The sequence below is a fragment of the Dendrobates tinctorius genome, unplaced genomic scaffold (genome assembly GCF_039654945.1).
Source record: "Dendrobates tinctorius isolate UK_male_01 unplaced genomic scaffold, ASM3965494v1 ptg000035l, whole genome shotgun sequence".
NCBI classification, from domain to species: domain Eukaryota; kingdom Metazoa; phylum Chordata; class Amphibia; order Anura; family Dendrobatidae; genus Dendrobates; species Dendrobates tinctorius.
Window position 1 is genome coordinate 15172101 of NW_027361703.1, and position 23903 is coordinate 15196003.

At 50.0% G+C, this 23903-nt stretch overlaps 1 protein-coding gene across 5 annotated transcripts in view; it reads right to left on the reverse strand.

Moving 5' to 3' along the window:
• IMMP2L (inner mitochondrial membrane peptidase subunit 2) overlaps window positions 1-4901 on the reverse strand; it is a 1728396-nt gene extending 1723495 nt beyond the window's left edge. For 2 of the 5 annotated variants that reach the window (XM_073573292.1, XM_073573293.1), the window contains exon 1: window positions 4742-4893. The gene's annotated coding sequence lies outside the window, so the exon portion shown is untranslated. Of the gene's footprint in view, window positions 1-4741 lie in introns of all 5 variants that reach the window. The other 3 variants (XM_073573288.1, XM_073573291.1, XM_073573289.1) reach the window with 3 other exon arrangements.
• Window positions 4902-23903: the final 19002 nt, after the last annotated feature.

The following is a 23903-nucleotide window of genomic DNA, read 5'->3' on the forward strand; positions in this document are numbered from 1 at the left end:
TAGTCTATGAACATGTCAATCTATCAAGATTAATTGTCCGCAAAACCGAATGTTCTGTATTAAACATTGCCCATTCAAATGGATAGTTAGTAAAATATTCAGATAGCACTCAGATACCATGAGCCATCCAAGAGTTTTCCGCATTTTACTTTTTAATGTTTAGAAGCTTGAAAACTTAATTTTTTGCATAAGAGAAAAATGGATTAAAGACTGATGGCAAAAACGGAGAGGAGTTGAAAATTGGAGCCAGTAGGAAAAGGAAATTTTTCATGTACACAAACCTTCCAAAAAAAACAAACTTCTCAATGATTTTATAGCCCTTATGATTCTAGGTAGTTAGGCAGATGGAAGGGTCAGGGGTCTAAAAACCCTAAGCCCACATCAACACCTTAACAAGTCATAAGATTACTATCACTCTTCACATGGCTTTGTTCTCTCTTGATCTAGAAGATATGGATTTGACGTTTAAGTACGTCATAATTCATATTTTTTTAGTTATTAAAAACCTTTTGGCTTCCTGGTGGAAAAAGGAGGACATCCCTAATTTCTCTATTATTTTGGATGCCCTTCGCTTTGACAACATAGCTGGAATATAGATTTGCTATAAACAACGATTTGCTGAGCAAATACAATAAAAAATGGGACAAATGGAACGCTAAAGATATGGGACTTTAAACCAGAAATGTCTGTTTTTTATTATTTTTGTTCTGGGTCTGGTAACTTATTAGTTAGTTTTAGTTTGACTTTGTAAAGTTAGATAGACTATATTATTTTACTGTGTACTGTGTTACTATTACATAATTGTAAGTGATTTCTATGTACTCTATTTTTTGCATTTTACACTTACACATTTTTGTTACAATTAATCCATGTCAATGGGTTCTCTAAATTTTATAAATTTTCCCCTTTCCTTCCTCCCTATCCCTTCCCCTCCTTTCCTATTATTAATAATCAAAAGTTCAATAAAAAATATTTGAAAATAAAAACCCTAAGCCTGCCTTTACTGCATGTGGCACGGCCTAAAGGTTTTCCTGGCAGATCATTATTCGGGCTTTAAGTACACATCAGTGTTTAAACGAGTACATGAAAAAATGGTATCGGTGTCATCCATGTGTCCGTTTTTATCGGGAGTCATGAGTGTTTTTCACGGATGGGTAAATGTCAAATCTTCTCCTATACCTTGCAGTGTTAAACATAGATAACATACATATCCTATCCGAGTGCTGTACCTGTTTTTTATGGACTCATAGGCTTATATTTGGCACTTTCCATTCATGCTGCCGGAAAAAAGGGTGTCTTCATATGTTTTGCATGGACACACATTCCGTGAAAAACACTGAAATGTGAACAGTACCATAGATTATAATGGGTATGTGTTGTATCCATGAAAAAACGGATAGAACAAGTATGTGCAACACAGACAGGTGGATGAGGCCTAACAGGTAAAGACGTTTCAGTACACTGAATATCCCAATGCATTAGGTTGGGGTTACACTACGACACAGGCTATGTCGCTGCAGCAAGGTACCATAACAGCCTCACGCAAGGTGCAAAGAATCAAACTAGTTCCGACTTGCTTGCTGGGGAGCATTGCAGGCTGCAATGCCGCCCTATTCGTCTGCCTCAGGTAGCAACGCATCAGTGGAGTACAGCAAACTCTGGGCCTGTTTAGTGGCTGAAGTCACGCATAGCCCCAGCCTCATGGCCACGGTCATGTAACTGCATTGTGACATCCCCAAGGTCGACAGAAAAGAAAAACAGTCAAAGTTTATTGGAAAGAAAAAAAGGGTTTACAGTAAAATAAAAAGTTTTCAAAAAGAGGTTTTATTAGTGTTTCAAACCATACACATAGTAACGATGGGACTGCGTCTTTATCCCATGCCCTCCCTCTTCAAAAAATACTATAGGAATACAACAACAATTTATGTGTAGCCGAAAATAGGTTTATTGAAATAAGAAACCACCATAAGGCCGCCCCTGCGCGAGAGTAAGGCCGGGGTCACACTAACCGATGCAAAATACGGTCCATAGTTTACAGGCGTAATACGGATGAATGACCCCTAAACAGTGCTCCGTATGTCATCCGTAAGCAAGGTGCGGTCGCGTATTTTGCGCATGTAAGCATCCGTATGTAATCCGTATGCAATCCGTATGCTGAGATTTTCTCGCCGGCTTGCAAAATGGACATATAATGGAACCCTATGACAGGTTTTATAACACAAACGAAAGAATAGATATAGACACATAGCATATATATGTATATATATATATATATATATATATATATACACACACACGTCATTGAGACACATATATATATATATATATTTATATTTCACAGAGTTCTTCATAGCAGAATAGCCGCTAATTCAATTGCCGGCTTTTGTCAAATCATTCCCCAACCCGACATGAAATGACACATGGTTTACATACAGTAAACCATTTCATTTCATGTTTTGTTTTGTATGTCTTTCATTAGTAATTAGATGAGGGTTGCTGTCTAAAATTTGGGAGGTGTAGGTGTTAATTTAAGGGGTTAATTCATTGTAAAAAAATGTGTGGGCTTCCGCGGTAATTTGTCAATGCGGGAGCCCACACATTTTTTAACAATGAATTAACCCCTTAAATTAACACCTACACCTCCCAAATTTTAAACATCAAGCCTCATCTAATTACTAATGAAAGACATAAAAAAAAACATGAAATGAAATGGTTTACTGTATGTAAACCATGTGTCATTTCATGTCGGGTTGGGGAATGATTTCACAAAAGCCGGCAATTGAATTAGTGGCTATTCTGCTATGAAGAACTCTGTGAAATATATATATATATATGTGTCTCAATGACATGTATATATATATATATATATATATATATATATATATTCTATGTGTCTATGTCTGTTCTTTCGTTTGTGTTATAAAACCTGTCAGTGTGATTTTACTGTATCGCACACTGAATTGCCGGCTTTTCGAAAAGACACCGGGTGCGTATTTCTCGCAAGTCACATGTGTGGTCCGTGTGTAATGCGTATTTTTAGCGCACCCATAGACTTGCATTGGCGTACTTGTACTACAGGCGTAGTACGCTGACAATCGCAGCATGCTGCGATTGGCACGGACCATAGAATACAGATGAGAAATATACGGCTGATGGGAGCTGCCCCATAGAGAATCATTTGTCCGTGTGTAATGCGTGCTTTTAGCGCCTCTGACTCGGCCATATTCCTCTCTAGTGTGACCCCGGCCTAAGGCTGCCCCTACACGAGAGTAAGGCCGCCCCTGCAAGAGTAAGGCTGCCCCTGCGCGAGAGTAAGGCCGCCCCTGCGGGAGAGTAAGGCTGCCCCTGTGAGAGAGTAAGGCCGCCCCTGCGGGAGAGTAAGGCCGCCCCTGCGCAAGAGTAAGGCCGCCCCCGCAGGAGAGTAAGGCTGCGCCTGCGGGAGAGTAAGGCCGCCCCTGCGCGAGACTGCCCCTGTGAGAGAGTAAGGCCGCCCCTGCACGAGAGACTGCACCTGCGGGAGAGTAAGGCCGCCCCCGTGGGAGAGTAAGGCCGCCCCTGCGCGAGAGACTGCCCCTGCGGGAGAGTAAGGCCGCCCCTGCGGGAGAGTAAGGCCGCCCCTGTGTGAGAGACTGCACCTGCGGGAGAGTAAGGCTGCCCCTGCGCGAGAGTAAGGCCGCCCCCGTGGGAGAGTAAGGCCGCCCCTGCGCGAGAGACTGCTCCTGCGGGAGAGTAAGGCCGCCCCTGCGGGAGAGACTGCCCCTGCGGGAGAGTAAGGCCGCCCCTGCGCGAGAGACTGCACCTGCGGGAGAGTAAGGCTGCCCCTGCGCGAGAGTAAGGCCGCCCCCGTGGGAGAGTAAAGCCGCCCCTGCGTGACAGACTGCCCCTGCGGGAGAGTAAGGCCGCCCCCGTGGGAGAGTAAAGCCGCCCCTGCGGGAGAGACTGCCCCTGCGAGAGAGTAAGGCCGCCCCCGTGGGAGAGTAAAGCCGCCCCTGCGGGAGAGACTGCCCCTGCGGGAGAGTAAGGCCGCCCCCGTGGGAGAGTAAAGCCGCCCCTGCGGGAGAGACTGCCCCTGCGGGAGAGTAAGGCCGCCCCTGCGGGAGAATAAGGCCGCCCCTGCGGGAGAGAGTAAGGCCGCCCCTGCGCGAGAGACTGCACCTGCGGGAGAGTAAGGCTGCCCCTGCGCGAGAGTAAGGCCGCCCCTGCGTGAGAGACTGCCCCTGCGGGAGAGTAAGGCCGCCCCCGTGGGAGAGTAAAGCCGCCCCTGCGGGAGAGACTGCCCCTGCGGGAGAGTAAGGCCGCCCCCGTGGGAGAGTAAAGCCACCCCTGCGGGAGAGACTGCCCCTGCGGGAGAGTAAGGCCGCCCCTGCGCGAGAGACTGCCCCTGCGGGAGAGTAAGGCCGCCCCTGCGCGAGAGAGTAAGGCCGCCCCTGCGCGAGAGTAACGTTTCGGTTCATACGGCGACAAACTATGTGGGGACGTTAGTGAGTCTGGCGATCCGTACACCTGTCCTATACCGTGCGCCACATGTCACTGACGCTCTGAGGTAAATGCCTGAGGATGTCCTACAGTCACACCAGAGCTGTGGACTCTGCACATGACACCGGGAGCCACTGCTGCCATGTCTGTCTGTGCAGTGAGGCACAGCGCCCGTCACACTGAGGAGGCAGCTCTGCTCTGTACGCCCGGCAATGTGTGCATGTCACTGTGCCATGAGCAACTGCAGGCAGCGAGGTGACATTACCTGCCAGTCTTCCTGTTTCCCGGGGACACACTAACACCATGTGCACACAGGGCGGGAGCTGCACGAGATCCGTGGCTGTCACTACAAGGGGCGGAGCCTACAGCAGCCGGACGGAAGCGAGCAGCGGGCAGTGTGCTGAGTGCTCAGTCTGTCAGGCTGCAGTGGCGTGTTGGGGTATTGGGAGCGTTCACACAATCTGCAGCTCTGGATAACTCGTGCGGCTCCTGGAGCCTCTGCTAGCACTGCTTATTCCACCCATACAGAGTATCGTTTCCTATGGAGGGATTGCAGGCACCGGGAGGTTCCGCTCTCCACCTATATACTATGCTGCCTCACACTATGCCTCCACTACACTATACCGCCTCCGTACTCTGCTGCCCCTACACTATGCCTCCACTACACTATACCGCCTCCGTACTATGCTGCCTCACACTATGCCTCCACTACACTATACCACCTCCGTACTATGCTGCCTCACACTATGCCTCCACTACACTATACCGCCTCCGTACTCTGCTGCCTCACACTATGCCTCCACTACACTATACCGCCTCTGTACTATGCTGCCCCTACACTATGCCTCCACTACACTATACCGCCTCCGTACTATGCTGCCCCTACACTATGCCTCCACTACACTATACCGCCTCCGTACTATGCTGCCCCTACACTATGCCTCCACTACACTATACCGCCTCCGTACTATGCTGCCCCTACACTATGCCTCCACTACACTATGCCTCCACTACACTATACCACCTCCGTACTATGCTGCCTCACACTATGCCTCCACTACACTATACCGCCTCCATACTATGCTGCCCCTACACTATGCCTCCACTACACTATACCGCCTCCATACTATGCTGCCCCTACACTATGCCTCCACTACACTATACCGCCTCCGTACTATGCTGCCCCTACACTATGCCTCCACTACACTATACCGCCTCCGTACTATGCTGCCCCTACACTATGCCTCCACTACACTATACCGCCTCCGTACTATGCTGCCCCTACACTATGCCTCCACTACACTATACCACCTCCGTACTATGCTGCCTCACACTATGCCTCCACTACACTATACCGCCTCCGTACTCTGCTGCCTCACACTATGCCTCCACTACACTATACCGCCTCTGTACTATGCTGCCCCTACACTATGCCTCCACTACACTATACCGCCTCCGTACTATGCTGCCCCTACACTATGCCTCCACTACACTATACCGCCTCCGTACTATGCTGCCCCTACACTATGCCTCCACTACACTATGCCTCCACTACACTATACCACCTCCGTACTATGCTGCCTCACACTATGCCTCCACTACACTATACCGCCTCCATACTATGCTGCCCCTACACTATGCCTCCACTACACTATACCGCCTCCATACTATGCTGCCCCTACACTATGCCTCCACTACACTATACCGCCTCCGTACTATGCTGCCCCTACACTATGCCTCCACTACACTATACCGCCTCCGTACTATGCTGCCCCTACACTATGCCTCCACTACACTATACCGCCTCCGTACTATGCTGCCCCTACACTATGCCTCCACTACACTATACCACCTCCGTACTATGCTGCCTCACACTATGCCTCCACTACACTATACCGCCTCCGTACTATGCTGCCCCTACACTATGCCTCCACTACACTATACCGCCTCCGTACTATGCTGCCCCTACACTATGCCTTCACTACACTATACCGCCTCCATACTCTGCTGCCTCACACTATGCCTCCACTACACTGTACCGCCTCCATACTCTGCTGCCTCACACTATGCCTCCACTACACTATACCGCCTCCGTACTATGCTGCCCCTACACTATGCCTCCACTACACTATACCGCCTCCGTACTATGCTGCCCCTACACTATGCCTCCACTACACTATACCGCCTCCGTACTATGCTGCCCCTACACTATGCCTTCACTACACTATACCGCCTCCATACTCTGCTGCCTCACACTATGCCTCCACTACACTGTACCGCCTCCATACTCTGCTGCCTCACACTATGCCTCCACTACACTATACCGCCTCCGTACTATGCTGCCCCTACACTATGCCTCCACTACACTATGCCTCCACTACACTATACCACCTCCGTACTATGCTGCCTCACACTATGCCTCCACTACACTATGCCTCCACTACACTATACCGCCTCCGTACTATGCTGCCCCTACACTATGCCTCCACTACACTATGCCTCCACTACACTATACCACCTCCGTACTATGCTGCCTCACACTATGCCTCCACTACACTATACCGCCTCCATACTATGCTGCCCCTACACTATGCCTCCACTACACTATACCGCCTCCGTACTATGCTGCCCCTACACTATGCCTCCACTACACTATACCGCCTCCGTACTATGCTGCCCCTACACTATGCCTCCACTACACTATGCCTCCACTACACTATACCACCTCCGTACTATGCTGCCTCACACTATGCCTCCACTACACTATACCGCCTCCGTACTATGCTGCCCCTACACTATGCCTCCACTACACTATACCGCCTCCGTACTATGCTGCCCCTACACTATGCCTCCACTACACTATGCCTCCACTACACTATACCACCTCCGTACTATGCTGCCTCACACTATGCCTCCACTACACTATACCGCCTCCATACTATGCTGCCCCTACACTATGCCTCCACTACACTATACCGCCTCCGTACTATGCTGCCCCTACACTATGCCTCCACTACACTATACCGCCTCCGTACTATGCTGCCCCTACACTATGCCTCCACTACACTATACCGCCTCCGTACTATGCTGCCCCTACACTATGCCTCCACTACACTATACCGCCTCCGTACTATGCTGCCCCTACACTATGCCTCCACTACACTATGCCTCCACTACACTATACCACCTCCGTACTATGCTGCCTCACACTATGCCTCCACTACACTATACCGCCTCCATACTATGCTGCCCCTACACTATGCCTCCACTACACTATACCGCCTCCGTACTATGCTGCCCCTACACTATGCCTCCACTACACTATACCGCCTCCGTACTATGCTGCCCCTACACTATGCCTCCACTACACTATACCGCCTCCGTGCTATGCTGCCCCTACACTATGCCTCCACTACACTATACCACCTCCGTACTATGCTGCCTCACACTATGCCTCCACTACACTATACCGCCTCCATACTATGCTGCCCCTACACTATGCCTCCACTACACTATACCGCCTCCATACTATGCTGCCTCTACACTATGCCTCCACTACACTATACCGCCTCCGTACTATGCTGCCCCTACACTATGCCTCCACTACACTATACCGCCTTCGTACTATGCTGCCCCTACACTATGCCTCCACTACACTATGCCTCCACTACACTATACCACCTCCGTACTATGCTGCCTCACACTATGCCTCCACTACACTATGCCTCCACTACACTATACCGCCTCCGTACTATGCTGCCCCTACACTATGCCTCCACTACACTATGCCTCCACTACACTATACCACCTCCGTACTATGCTGCCTCACACTATGCCTCCACTACACTATACCGCCTCCATACTATGCTGCCCCTACACTATGCCTCCACTACACTATACCGCCTCCGTACTATGCTGCCCCTACACTATGCCTCCACTACACTATACCGCCTCCGTACTATGCTGCCCCTACACTATGCCTCCACTACACTATGCCTCCACTACACTATACCACCTCCGTACTATGCTGCCTCACACTATGCCTCCACTACACTATACCGCCTCCGTACTATGCTGCCCCTACACTATGCCTCCACTACACTATACCGCCTCCGTACTATGCTGCCCCTACACTATGCCTCCACTACACTATGCCTCCACTACACTATACCACCTCCGTACTATGCTGCCTCACACTATGCCTCCACTACACTATACCGCCTCCGTACTATGCTGCCCCTACACTATGCCTCCACTACACTATGCCTCCACTACACTATACCACCTCCGTACTATGCTGCCTCACACTATGCCTCCACTACACTATACCGCCTCCGTACTATGCTGCCCCTACACTATGCCTCCACTACACTATACCGCCTCCGTACTATGCTGCCCCTACACTATGCCTCCACTACACTATACCACCTCCGTACTATGCTGCCTCACACTATGCCTCCACTACACTATACCGCCTCCATACTATGCTGCCCCTACACTATGCCTCCACTACACTATACCGCCTCCGTACTATGCTGCCCCTACACTATGCCTCCACTACACTATACCGCCTCCGTACTATGCTGCCCCTACACTATGCCTTCACTACACTATACCGCCTCCATACTCTGCTGCCTCACACTATGCCTCCACTACACTGTACCGCCTCCATACTCTGCTGCCTCACACTATGCCTCCACTACACTATACCGCCTCCGTACTATGCTGCCCCTACACTATGCCTCCACTACACTATACCGCCTCCGTACTATGCTGCCCCTACACTATGCCTCCACTACACTATACCGCCTCCGTACTATGCTGCCCCTACACTATGCCTTCACTACACTATACCGCCTCCATACTCTGCTGCCTCACACTATGCCTCCACTACACTGTACCGCCTCCATACTCTGCTGCCTCACACTATGCCTCCACTACACTATACCACCTCCGTACTATGCTGCCCCTACACTATGCCTCCACTACACTATGCCTCCACTACACTATACCACCTCCGTACTATGCTGCCTCACACTATGCCTCCACTACACTATGCCTCCACTACACTATACCGCCTCCGTACTATGCTGCCCCTACACTATGCCTCCACTACACTATGCCTCCACTACACTATACCACCTCCGTACTATGCTGCCTCACACTATGCCTCCACTACACTATACCGCCTCCATACTATGCTGCCCCTACACTATGCCTCCACTACACTATACCGCCTCCGTACTATGCTGCCCCTACACTATGCCTCCACTACACTATACCGCCTCCGTACTATGCTGCCCCTACACTATGCCTCCACTACACTATGCCTCCACTACACTATACCACCTCCGTACTATGCTGCCTCACACTATGCCTCCACTACACTATACCGCCTCCGTACTATGCTGCCCCTACACTATGCCTCCACTACACTATACCGCCTCCGTACTATGCTGCCCCTACACTATGCCTCCACTACACTATGCCTCCACTACACTATACCACCTCCGTACTATGCTGCCTCACACTATGCCTCCACTACACTATACCGCCTCCATACTATGCTGCCCCTACACTATGCCTCCACTACACTATACCGCCTCCGTACTATGCTGCCCCTACACTATGCCTCCACTACACTATACCGCCTCCGTACTATGCTGCCCCTACACTATGCCTCCACTACACTATACCGCCTCCGTACTATGCTGCCCCTACACTATGCCTCCACTACACTATACCGCCTCCGTACTATGCTGCCCCTACACTATGCCTCCACTACACTATGCCTCCACTACACTATACCACCTCCGTACTATGCTGCCTCACACTATGCCTCCACTACACTATACCGCCTCCATACTATGCTGCCCCTACACTATGCCTCCACTACACTATACCGCCTCCGTACTATGCTGCCCCTACACTATGCCTCCACTACACTATACCGCCTCCGTACTATGCTGCCCCTACACTATGCCTCCACTACACTATACCGCCTCCGTACTATGCTGCCCCTACACTATGCCTCCACTACACTATGCCTCCACTACACTATACCACCTCCGTACTATGCTGCCTCACACTATGCCTCCACTACACTATACCGCCTCCATACTATGCTGCCCCTACACTATGCCTCCACTACACTATACCGCCTCCATACTATGCTGCCTCTACACTATGCCTCCACTACACTATACCGCCTCCGTACTATGCTGCCCCTACACTATGCCTCCACTACACTATACCGCCTTCGTACTATGCTGCCCCTACACTATGCCTCCACTACACTATGCCTCCACTACACTATACCACCTCCGTACTATGCTGCCTCACACTATGCCTCCACTACACTATGCCTCCACTACACTATACCGCCTCCGTACTATGCTGCCCCTACACTATGCCTCCACTACACTATGCCTCCACTACACTATACCACCTCCGTACTATGCTGCCTCACACTATGCCTCCACTACACTATACCGCCTCCATACTATGCTGCCCCTACACTATGCCTCCACTACACTATACCGCCTCCGTACTATGCTGCCCCTACACTATGCCTCCACTACACTATACCGCCTCCGTACTATGCTGCCCCTACACTATGCCTCCACTACACTATGCCTCCACTACACTATACCACCTCCGTACTATGCTGCCTCACACTATGCCTCCACTACACTATACCGCCTCCGTACTATGCTGCCCCTACACTATGCCTCCACTACACTATACCGCCTCCGTACTATGCTGCCCCTACACTATGCCTCCACTACACTATGCCTCCACTACACTATACCACCTCCGTACTATGCTGCCTCACACTATGCCTCCACTACACTATACCGCCTCCATACTATGCTGCCCCTACACTATGCCTCCACTACACTATACCGCCTCCGTACTATGCTGCCCCTACACTATGCCTCCACTACACTATACCGCCTCCGTACTATGCTGCCCCTACACTATGCCTCCACTACACTATACCGCCTCCGTACTATGCTGCCCCTACACTATGCCTCCACTACACTATACCGCCTCCGTACTATGCTGCCCCTACACTATGCCTCCACTACACTATACCACCTCCGTACTATGCTGCCTCACACTATGCCTCCACTACACTATACCGCCTCCATACTATGCTGCCCCTACACTATGCCTCCACTACACTATACCGCCTCCGTACTATGCTGCCCCTACACTATGCCTCCACTACACTATACCGCCTCCGTACTATGCTGCCCCTACACTATGCCTCCACTACACTATACCGCCTCCGTACTATGCTGCCCCTACACTATGCCTCCACTACACTATGCCTCCACTACACTATACCACCTCCGTACTATGCTGCCTCACACTATGCCTCCACTACACTATACCGCCTCCATACTATGCTGCCCCTACACTATGCCTCCACTACACTATACCGCCTCCGTACTATGCTGCCCCTACACTATGCCTCCACTACACTATACCGCCTCCATACTATGCTGCCTCTACACTATACCGCCTCCACTACACTATACCGCCTCCGTACTATGCTGCCCCTACACTATGCCTCCACTACACTATACCGCCTCCGTACTATGCTGCCTCTACACTATGCCGCCTCCACTACACTATACCGCCTCCATACTATGCTGCCCCTACACTATGCCTCCACTACACTATACCGCCTCCATACTATGCTGCCTCCATACTATGCTGCCCCTACACTATGCCTCCACTACACTATACCGCCTCCATACTCTGCTGCCCCTACACTATACCGCCTCCATACTCTGCTGCCCCTACACTATGCCTCCACTACACTATACCGTCTCCATACTATGCTGCCTCTACACTATGCCTCCACTACACTATACCGCCTCCATACTATGCTGCCCCTACACTATGCCTCCACTACACTATATCGCCTCCGTACTATGCTGCCTCTACACTATACCGCCTCCACTACACTATACCGCCTCCGTACTATGCTGCCCCTACACTATGCCTCCACTACACTATACCGCCTCCGTACTATGCTGCCTCTACACTATGCCGCCTCCACTACACTATACCGCCTCCATACTATGCTGCCTCTACACTATGCCTCCACTACACTTTACCGCCTCCATACTATGCTGCCCCTACACTATGCCTCCACTACACTTTACCGCCTCCATACTATGCTGCCTCTACACTATACCGCCTCCACTACACTATACCGCCTCCGTACTATGCTGCCCCTACACTATGCCTCCACTACACTATACCGCCTCTGTACTATGCTGCCTCTACACTATGCCTCCACTACACTATACCGCCTCCATACTATGCTGCCTCTACACTATGCCTCCACTACACTATACCGCCTTTGTACTATGCTGCCCCTACACTATGCCTCCACTACACTATACCGCCTCTGTACTATGCTGCCTCTACACTATGCCTCCACGACACTATACCGCCTCCATACTATGCTGCCTCTACACTATACCGCCTCCACTACACTATACCGCCTCCGTACTATGCTGCCCCTACACTATGCCTCCACTACACTATACCGCCTCCGTACTATGCTGCCTCTACACTATGCCGCCTCCACTACACTATACCGCCTCCATACTATGCTGCCCCTACACTATGCCTCCACTACACTATACCGCCTCCATACTATGCTGCCTCCATACTATGCTGCCCCTACACTATGCCTCCACTACACTATACCGCCTCCATACTCTGCTGCCCCTACACTATACCGCCTCCATACTCTGCTGCCCCTACACTATGCCTCCACTACACTATACCGCCTCCATACTATGCTGCCTCTACACTATGCCTCCACTACACTATACCGCCTCCATACTATGCTGCCCCTACACTATGCCTCCACTACACTATATCGCCTCCGTACTATGCTGCCTCTACACTATACCGCCTCCACTACACTATACCGCCTCCGTACTATGCTGCCCCTAAACTATGCCTCCACTACACTATACCGCCTCCGTACTATGCTGCCTCTACACTATGCCGCCTCCACTACACTATACCGCCTCCATACTATTCTGCCTCTACACTATGCCTCCACTACACTATACCACCTCCATACTATGCTGCCTCTACACTATGCCTCCATTACACTATACCGCCTCCATACTATGCTGCCCCTACACTATGCCTCCACTACACTATACCGCCTCCATACTATGCTGCCTCCATACTATGCTGCCCCTACACTATGCCTCCACTACACTATACCACCTCCATACTATGCTGCCTCTACACTATGCCTCCACTACACTATACCGCCTCCATACTATGCTGCCCCTACACTATACCTCCACTACACTAAATGGCCTCCGTACTATGCTGCCCCTACACTATGCCTCCACTACACTATATGGCCTCCGTACTATGCTGCCCCTACACTATGCCTCCACTACTCTATACCGCCTCCGTATTATGCTGCCCCTACACTATGCCTCCACTACACTATACCGCCTCCATACTATGCTGCCTCTACACTATGCCTCCACTACACTATACCGCCTCCGTACTATGCTGCCCCTACACTATGCCTCCACTACACTATAACGCCTCCATACTATGCTGCCCCTACACTATGCCTCCACTACACTATACCGCCTCCGTACTATGCTGCCCCTACACTATGCCTCCACTACACTATACCGCCTCCGTACTATGCTGCCCCTACACTATGCCTCCACTACACTATACCGCCTCCATACTATGCCTCCACTACACTATGCCTCCACTACACTATACCGCCTCCATACTATGCTGCCCCTACACTATGCCTCCACTACACTATACCGCCTCCGCACTATGCTGCCTCCTGTTATGAATGAGTCACCGTAGGAGGCAAAAACAGAAATACAAGCTAAGTCCAGAAAACCAGAGAAGTTGGCAACTATCAGATTGCAGACCCCTGAACCTATCAACACAACTAGCAGTAGCCGTGGGAGGTTTCTACGATGCCCTAGACCCCTCGATCACAGCCGGAGAATTAAATAGGCCTAAAGAAAGAAAGGGGAACTCTAAACTGCCCCAAAGCAGACCCCAAAGCAATAGGCATCCCCCAACATATAATGACGGTGAAGCAAGATGAAAACACTAACACAGACAGAAAGATAGACTGAGCAAAGACGGGGCCCCAAAACTACCTAGATAGGAAAAGACAGGAAGGCTGCTGTCTGCAATCTGCCAAAACCCTATCAAAGACATAAGCCAACAAGCTGATATGAAAAAGGCCCTGAAGCAGCTAGGCTTCAAAAACTAAATCAGCACTCAGGTATTTTCAGAAGACAGAGCTAAAGGAATTCAGCACACCCCAGCAGGGAAAGGCAGAAATCCAGAAAAACAAAGCAAAACAAAGTCAAAGCACAAAGCAAAAGGCCGAGCAGCAAACTTAGCTTTAGAGGAGCAGGAATTCAGACTGGTCTCCAAGGAGCCCACAGAGAAATCACCCGCAGGGCAGAAGGGCGTCGGCAGCCTTATATCCAGTCAGTAACTCCACTCAGCCAGTTATCATCATCAGCCTCAGGTGTTTGATAATCAGGCTCACTACCTTTCTTTACCAGAAGAGGGAGTTCCTCGGGCCTCAGTAATGAAGGGGAAAATGAACTCACAACAGTACCTCCCCCTTGAAGAGGGGTCACCGAACCCTCAACTACGCCACCAGGGCGATCAGGGTGAGCCCGATGAAAGTCACGCACCAATCTTTTGGCATGAATATCAGAGGCAGAGACCCAGGAATTATCCTCCTGACCATAACCCTTCCACTTAACCAAATACTGGAGTCTCCGTCTAGCCAGACGGGAATCCAGTACTTTCTCTACCTCATATTCCATGTTACCTTCAACCAATACAGGGTCTGGGGGTGCCACCCCCGGAACAACAGGTTCAACAAACCTCTTCAACAAAGATTTATGGAACACATTATGGATTTTAAATGTGACAGGAAGAGCCAAACGAAAAGAGACCGGATTAATAATCTCCACAATCTTGTAAGGTCCAATAAATCTAGGCTTAAACTTAGGAGAAGCCACCTTCATGGCAATATTTTTTGATGATAACCACACCATATCACCAACCTTAAACTGGGGACCAATGGTCCTATGTCGGTTGGAAAACTGCTGGGCCTTTTCCTGGGAGAGAGAGAACTTATCCACCACTTGGTCCCAGATCTGGTGCATTCTCTCCACCACAGTGTCAACACCTGGGCAGGCAGAAGGCTCCACCTGCCCTGAAGAAAATCGAGGATGAAACCCAAAGTTACAAAAAAAGGTGACATCAAAGTGGCAGAACTAGCTCTATTATTTAAAGCAAATTCGGCCAAGGGCAAAAATGAAACCCAATCATCCTGATCAGCAGAAATAAAACATCTCAAATATGACTCCAAGGTCTGGTTTGTTCTCTCTGTCTGCCCATTGGTCTGAGGGTGAAATACAGAGGAGAAGGACAACTGAATTCCCAGCCTGGAACAGAAAGTTCTCCAAAATCTAGACACAAACTGGACTATTCTGTCAGATACAATGTTCTCAGGAATCCCGTGCAAACGAACCACCTGTTGTAAAAACAGGGGCACCAACTCAGAGGAAGACGGCAACTTAGGGAGTGGTACAAGATGAACCATCTTAGAGAACCTATCACAAATCACCCAAATAACAGTCATCCTTTGAGAGACAGGCATATCAGAGATGAAATCCATTGAAATATGGGTCCATGGCCTCTTGGGGACAGGCAAAGGCATCAACAACCCACTAGAGCGAGAACATGATTTAGACCGGGAGCACGTCCCACAGGACTGCACAAAAATCCTGACATCACGAGACAAGGAGGGCCACCAAAAAAACCGACTCACCAGATCTCTAGTACCAAAAATACCTGGATGATCAGCCAAAGCAGAGCAATGAACTTCAGACATCACTCTCTTCTTCCACTGGTCAGGAACATACAACTTTCCACTGGGACAACGCTCAGGTTTGTCCTCCTGGAACTCTTCCAGAGCACGTCTCAAATCGGGCGAGATGGCAGAAAGAACTACCCCTTCGCCTAAGATGGTAGCAGGCTTGGTCACCACAGGAGAATCAGCAAAGAAGCTCCTAGAGAGGGCGTCTGCCTTGACATTCTTCGTTCCAGGAAGAAAAGAAACCACAAAATCAAAACGTGTAAAAAACAAGGCCCACCTAGCCTGTGTAGGGTTCAAGCGCTTAGCCGACTCTTGGTAAATCAAATTCTTGTGGTCAGTGAGGACCACGACTTGATGCTTAGCTCCCTCCAACCAATGTCTCCACTCCTCAAATGCCCATTTCATGGCCAACAGTTGCCGATTCCCCACATCATAGTTACGTTCAGATGGAGAGAACTTTCGGGAAAAGAAAGCACAGGGATTCATTTTAGATGTTACAGGATCCTTTTGGGATAAAACAGCTCCTGCACCAATCTCAGAAGCATCCACCTCTACCTGGAATGGAAGTGAGACATCAGGTTGCCGCAAAACCGGGGCGGAGGTGAATCTTCGCTTCAGCTCCTGAAAGGAAGAAACAGCCTCCGGAGACCAATTTAATACATCAGCACCCTTCTTAGTCAAATCAGTCAATGGCTTGGCAATACTAGAAAATTTTGCCATAAATTTCCAATAAAAATTAGCAAAACCCAAAAACTTCTGGAGGGCCTTCAAAGAAGTGGGCTGAACCCAGTCGTAAATGGCCTGTACCTTGGCCGGGTCCATTTCAATAGTTGACGGGGACAAAATAAATCCCAAAAAAGAAATCCTCTGTACTCCAAAAAGGCATTTAGATCCTTTGACATACAGGGAATTCTCCCTCAAGATCCGGAACACAGTCCGAATATGTTCCACATGAGAATCCCAATCCTTGGAGAAGATCAAAATATCATCCAGATAGATAATCAAAAATTTATCGACAAAATCTCGGAAAATATCATTCATGAAGCACTGGAAGACAGAAGGGGCATTAGTGAGCCCAAAAGGCATCACCAGGTACTCAAAATGTCCCTCCAGAGTATTAAACGCCGTCTTCCATTCACCCCCATGCTTAATGCGAATAAGATTATACGCCCCCCTGAGGTCAAGCTTGGTAAACCAGCAAGCACCTTTAACTCTGGAGAATAGATCAGAAATCAGGGGTAACGGATACTGATATTTAACAGTAATTTTGTTGAGGGCACGATAATCAATACAAGGTCTTAATGATCCATCCTTTTTGGCTACAAAAAAAAAACCGGCACCTAAGGGTGACGAGGATGGTCTAATATGACCCTTCTCCAACGCCTCCTTAATATAGGATCGCATAGCCTCGTGCTCGGGTACAGATAAATTGAAGAGCCGACCCTTGGGAAATTTACACCCCGGGCTCAGTTCAATTGCACAGTCATAACTCCTATGAGGAGGCAGAGACGCAGACTCATTCTCACTAAATACATCATAAAAGTCCGCCAAATAATCAGGAACATCATGCGACTGAGGAGAGGTGGAAAACACCAGAGCCTCACTAAAGGCACACCGACAACCCCAACTCACCACAGACACAGATTTCCAATCCAAAACTGGATTATGAATTTGTAACCAGGGAAACCCCAGAACAATAGTATCATGCAGATTATGCAACACCAAAAATCTGCAATTTTCTTGATGGTCTGGGGCGACCCGCATTACCACCTGGGTCCAAAACTGAGGTTTATTTTTAGCCAAAGGAGTAGCATCAATCCCCCTCAAAGGGATAGGCGTCTGCAGAGGTGTCATCGGAAATCCACAACGTTTAGCAAAATCCAAGTCCATTAGGTTTAGGGCTGCTCCCGAATCCACAAAAGCCTTGGCGGAAAATGTGGACAGGGAGCAGATCAGAGTAATAGCCAGAAGAAACTTGGGTTGAACACCCCCAACAGAAAACGTGTGTGCAAAGCGTTTCTCTCGTTTAGGAAAGACAGAAATAATATGTGAGGCATCTCCACAGAAAAAACACAACTTATTACGCCTTCTGAACTCCTGACGCTACTCTCTGGAAAAAACTCTATCACATTGCATAGGTTCAGACATTTGTTCAACAGGTGGCAACACCTCTCGTGCAGCTTTGCGTTCGCGCAAACGCCGATCAACCTGAATGGCTAATGACATAGAATCGTCAAGACCAGAGGGAACAGGAAATCCCACCATAGTATCTTTTACGGCTTCTGACAACCCCTTCCGAAAGAGAGCAGCCAAGGCATTATCATTCCAGGTAGTAAGTACTGCCCACTTTCGGAATTTTTGACAGTACAATTCTGCAGAATCACGACCCTGGTTCAATGCTAGCAGGGTCTTTTCAGCCTGATCAATGGCATTAGGTTCGTCATACAACAACCCCAAAGCCTGAAAAAATGCGGTCACATTAGTCAGAATAGGATCATCTGGTTTCAAAGAAAACGCCCAATCCTGGGGATCGGGGATCGCCACGCAGCAAAGAGATGACAATTTTAACCTGCTGCGCGGAGCTCCCTGACGAGTTAGGCTTCAAGGCAAAAAATAATTTGCAATTATTTTTGAAATTCAAAAATTTAGACCGATCCCCAAAAAATACATCAGGTGTAGGAATCTTTGGTTCAGCAGCATGTGAATGAGCAAGGTAGGCAGAAATTCCCCGCACTTCCGCAGCGAGCTGCTCCACACGATCAGACAATTGCTTTATCTCCATTGAGAGAAAAAAAAAATTCCCCCTACGGCCTCAGAGATATAGAGGAAAAAATATACACTTTTTTTTTTTTTTTTTACAATTCTTTCCTGCTACTGAGTACCCTAGGATCTGTGGTATGGCGGGTGATTCTGTTATGAATGAGTCACCGTAGGAGGCAAAAACAGAAATACAAGCTAAGTCCAGAAAACCAGAGAAGTTGGCAACTATCAGATTGCAGACCCCTGAACCTATCAACACAACTAGCAGTAGCCGTGGGGGGTTCCTACGATGCCCTAGACCCCTCGATCACAGCCGGAGAATTAAATAGGCCTAAAGAAAGAAAGGGGAAATCTAAACTGCCCCAGAGCAGACCCCAAAGCAATAGGCAGCCCCCAACATATAATGACGGTGAAGCAAGATGAAAACACTAACACAGACAGAAAGATAGACTGAGCAAAGACGGGGCCCCAAAACTACCTAGATAGGAAAGGACAGGAAGGCTGCTGTCTGCAATCTGCCAAAACCCTATCAAAGACATAAGCCAACAAGCTGATATGAAAAAGGCCCTGAAGCAGCTAGGCTTCAAAAACTAAATCAGCACTCAGGTATTTTCAGAAGACAGAGCTAAAGGAATTCAGCACACCCCAGCAGGGAAAGGCAGAAATCCAGAAAAACAAAGCAAAACAAAGTCAAAGCACAAAGCAAAAGGCCGAGCAGCAAACTTAGCTTTAGAGGAGCAGGAATTCAGACTGGTCTCTAAGGATCCCACAGAGAAATCACCCGCAGGGCAGAAGGGCGTCGGCAGCCTTATATCCAGTCAGTAACTCCACTCAGCCAGTCATCATCATCAGCCTCAGGTGTTTGATAATCAGGCTCACTACCTTTCTTTACCAGAAGAGGGAGTTCCTCGGGCCTCAGTAATGAAGGGGAAAATGAACTCACAACAGCCTCCGTACTATGCCTCCACTACACTATGCCTCCACTACTCTATACCGCCTCCGTACTATGCTGCCTCTACACTATGCCTCCACTACACTATACCGCCTCCGTGCTATGCTGCCCCTACACTATGCCTACACTACACTATACCGCCTCCATACTATGCTGCCTCTACACTATGCCTCCACTACACTATACCGCCTCCTTACTATGCTGCCTATACACTATGCCTCCACTACAGTATACCGCCTCCATACTATGCTGCCCCTACACTATGCCTCCACTACAGTATACCGCCTCCATACTATGCTGCCCCTACACTATGCCTCCACTACACTATACCGCCTCGGTACTATGCTGCCCCTACACTATACCTCCACTACACTATACCACCTCCGTACTATGCTGCCCCTACACTATGCCAGTGTAGGTAACAGCAGGTTCGCAGGATGCAGTGACGAGACGCGAGACTGGTTGAACTTTGGAAAGCAAACTTTTATAAATTGAAGCCGCTAGGGCTATACTAAGCAACCAAAAAGGAATACCAAAGTTGTCCTCGCAGGGATTCAGTACAACCAAACACTATTTGAAAAGAACACGACTAACCCCGCCAAGGCCGGTGACTATGAGGCCGTGGTTGGCCGTCTACGGGTCCTTATACTTTATTATGTCACTCATTCGTCCTGACGTCCCTCGGCGTCTCTGTTGAAGCTGCTTTGACGTCTTTGATGAGGCTGCTTAGGCGTCTTTGGTGAGGCTGCTTTGGTGTCTTTGATGAGGCTGCTTTAGCGACGCAGCCGCTGGGTCCAGCCGCTGAAGATTTGGAGTAGTCTTCGGGCACCCCAGCGCCCAGGAGGAGTTGGGGCACAACAGGCTCTGATGGAGTCTTGCGATGAAGTAACCCCCTGTAGTAACAGCAGGGTTACGCTTGTTAGCGAGTTCAATGGGACTCTTGTACTCAAGCAGGGTTGTGTCGCAGTCTTTAAGAGTGGCGGTTTACTGGCCACGCGCACAGCCTGAGGCTGTGTGCAGAGTGTCTCTGTTGAGGAGGAACAGGCCCCAACTGCCGACTGCAGCGGGGTAAAGGCGGCTGTGAGCGGTGATATACAGGCCGCAACCACGGGCTGAAGTGACACGGCTGTGTCCGCGGGTGGCAGCAGGCAGGCCACAACCGCGGGCTGAAGTGGGACGGCAGTGGCCGGGAGGGGCAGCGGACTGGCTGTGGCAGGCTCCAGCTCAGCAGTAACGGCAGAGGACGACCGGGGGCAGATTGTGACCCAAGATTGGGGTGAAGAGGCAGTCCCCTGTAGATAAGCTCGGCCCCTCTCTCCTGAGGGCCACTGCGTATCTACCCTGTGCTGCTGGTCTCCTCTCTGAACTGTCTGTGTCCTCCTCGTTCGCTCACGCCCCCTCCACCTCCTGCTCCGTGTCTGACGTATCACCAACTGACTCCCCTGTGCGCTACCTGTCACTTTTATACTTGCCCCTCCCCTTGCTGTCCTGTCACTCTCAGCAGTCCACTCTCCTCCTCTGCTGCCCGGGTACTGTTTCCTTAGGAACTCAGATGGCGGTCCCCTTGGTTCCGGCCCAGACACTCTGCAGGGGTCCTCCTCACTACACTCTCCCATCCTGTAAGCTCATCTGTCCTCGGGCGAGGGCCTCAGTATGCTTGAGTTCATCTGCGGAGGTGTCAGTTTTTGTTGCCATATGAACTGGTCCTGTTCGTATCGTTCGGGGGGTTTGCCGGCTATTGACCGCTCGGAGCGTCTTAGTTCGACTAGGGTGGAGTCTTCTGGGGTGGTGGTCTGTGGTGGGCTAGCTGGTTCAGGCAGGCTAATTGTGTCAGTTGGTTTATCATTGAGTAGAGAGCCCCTGGTTATTGTACATTAGGGAAGTCTTCTTCGTCGTCCGGGTCCCAGAACACGGGCAATGGTTCAGAGACCTGAGGAGCAGGTTCAAATTGTTTCGGGTCGGTGGAAATACAGGGGCATAGCATATTGTGGGTAGGCAACGTTTCATCTTTCTCGGGTCATATTTCGTACACAGGTCCTTCAGGGTTTATACGGCGTAGGACCCGATAGGGACTCTCTTCCCAGCGTGGCTCTAATTTGTTCTGGGGACGTTGGTCTAGTACAAGTACTCGGTCTCCGCTTTGGAGGTCGGGAGGTAGAGATGAACTCTTACTTGGGTGTTCTAAGTCTTGAAGTTTGGCATGTACCATTCGATGAAGAGTTTTCAGCCTGTGCCGGTGATTTCGGACCCATGATGATACCCCAGTCTGAGGCTGAGGTTCCTCTGGGTCCAACTCTACCTCCATGATCCCTTTGCCCTCACGTCTGAACAACAGGGAGTAGGGGGGTTTAGCCAGTAACTCGATGTACTCGGTTGTTATAGGCCCATACTAGTTCAGGGACATATTCGGGCCAATGGGCCTTCTTGTTGTACGCAACATTTGGATTAAGGTCCGATTAAATCGTTCGCAGGCCCCGTTTCCCTGCGGGTGGTATGGCGTGGTCTGGGATTTGTCAATACCGTAGAGCTGGTGTAGTTCCTCCATTACTTTGCCCAAAAAACATGCTCCTTGATCAGAATGTATCTGCTGAGGGCAGCCGTAAACTTGTATAACGTTTCTACAAATTACGGAGGCGGCCGACTCCGCAGTCTGGTCTCGAGTGGGGGTGACCACAGCAAACTTAGTGAAATGGTCTACCATGACGAGGCAGTGTTCATACCCCTGGAATGCGAGACCAATGGTCAGGTAATCCACTGTCAGAAGCTCGAGGGGCGCTGAGGTCACTATTGTTTGTACTGAGGCTCGCTGTGCGGGCGGTTTAGCTAATTCGCATAGGCGACAGGTCCGGCAAGTCTCGTCCACAACAGCATGCAAGCGTGGATGGTAAATTTTCTGTTGTAATCATTGCAAGGTCTTTTGAGCTCGGAAATGAGCCCCTTTTTCGTGGGCTTCTCGAGCCAGTTTGTTAAGTTGGGCTCCGGGTGTAACTACCTGCCAAATCGTCATAGAAGTTGTTTGTGATGTTATTTTACGATATAATAGTCCCTTCTGCATAACCAGTCTCTCCCATTGTCGTAACATCAGCGACATGTCCTGAGTCAAAGTCTGTGTTTGGGAGTCAGTGACCCATTTCCGGAGAAGCCCAATTTCTTTGTCTTCTTGCTGCTGTTGGATCCACTTTTCCCGGGATTGTTCCAGCATGCCCCTTAGGGTCTCCGTGGGAGGTACTTCCTGGGTGTCAGCTGTAAGCACGGCAGCGGTGAGGCGAACGGTATCTCTTCCCCTTCTGGTTCGTCGTCTCGACCCTTCCCTGGGGTTGTATGTCGAATCCTGGAGAGAGCGTCAGCGTGTACATTCTCGGCCCCTCTTTTATAGATAATTTTATAGTTGAATTTCGCCATTCGGACCACACATCTTTGTTCCAGAGCTCCCAGTTTGGCGTTTTCCAAATGGGCCAGCGGGTTATTGTCGGTCCGCACCACTACTTCGGAGCCCGCCAGGTACTCTGCGAACCGTTCCGTCATCGAGCTTAAAGGAGCTGTAATTGTCAGGGTTGCGCTCGGAATCATGGCCGTCTTGATCTTGTGACAACACAGCCCCCAGCCCGTGAAGACTCCCGTCAGTGTGCAGGATGAACGGTTGCGAGAAATCCGCCTAAGCTAACACCGGAGCATCCGAGAGCGCAGCCTTAAGGTCTTGGAAGGCCTCTTCTTGAGGTTGCAGCCACTGGATTTTTCGTCCATTTGCCCCAGCGGGAGCTCCCTTCAGCAGGT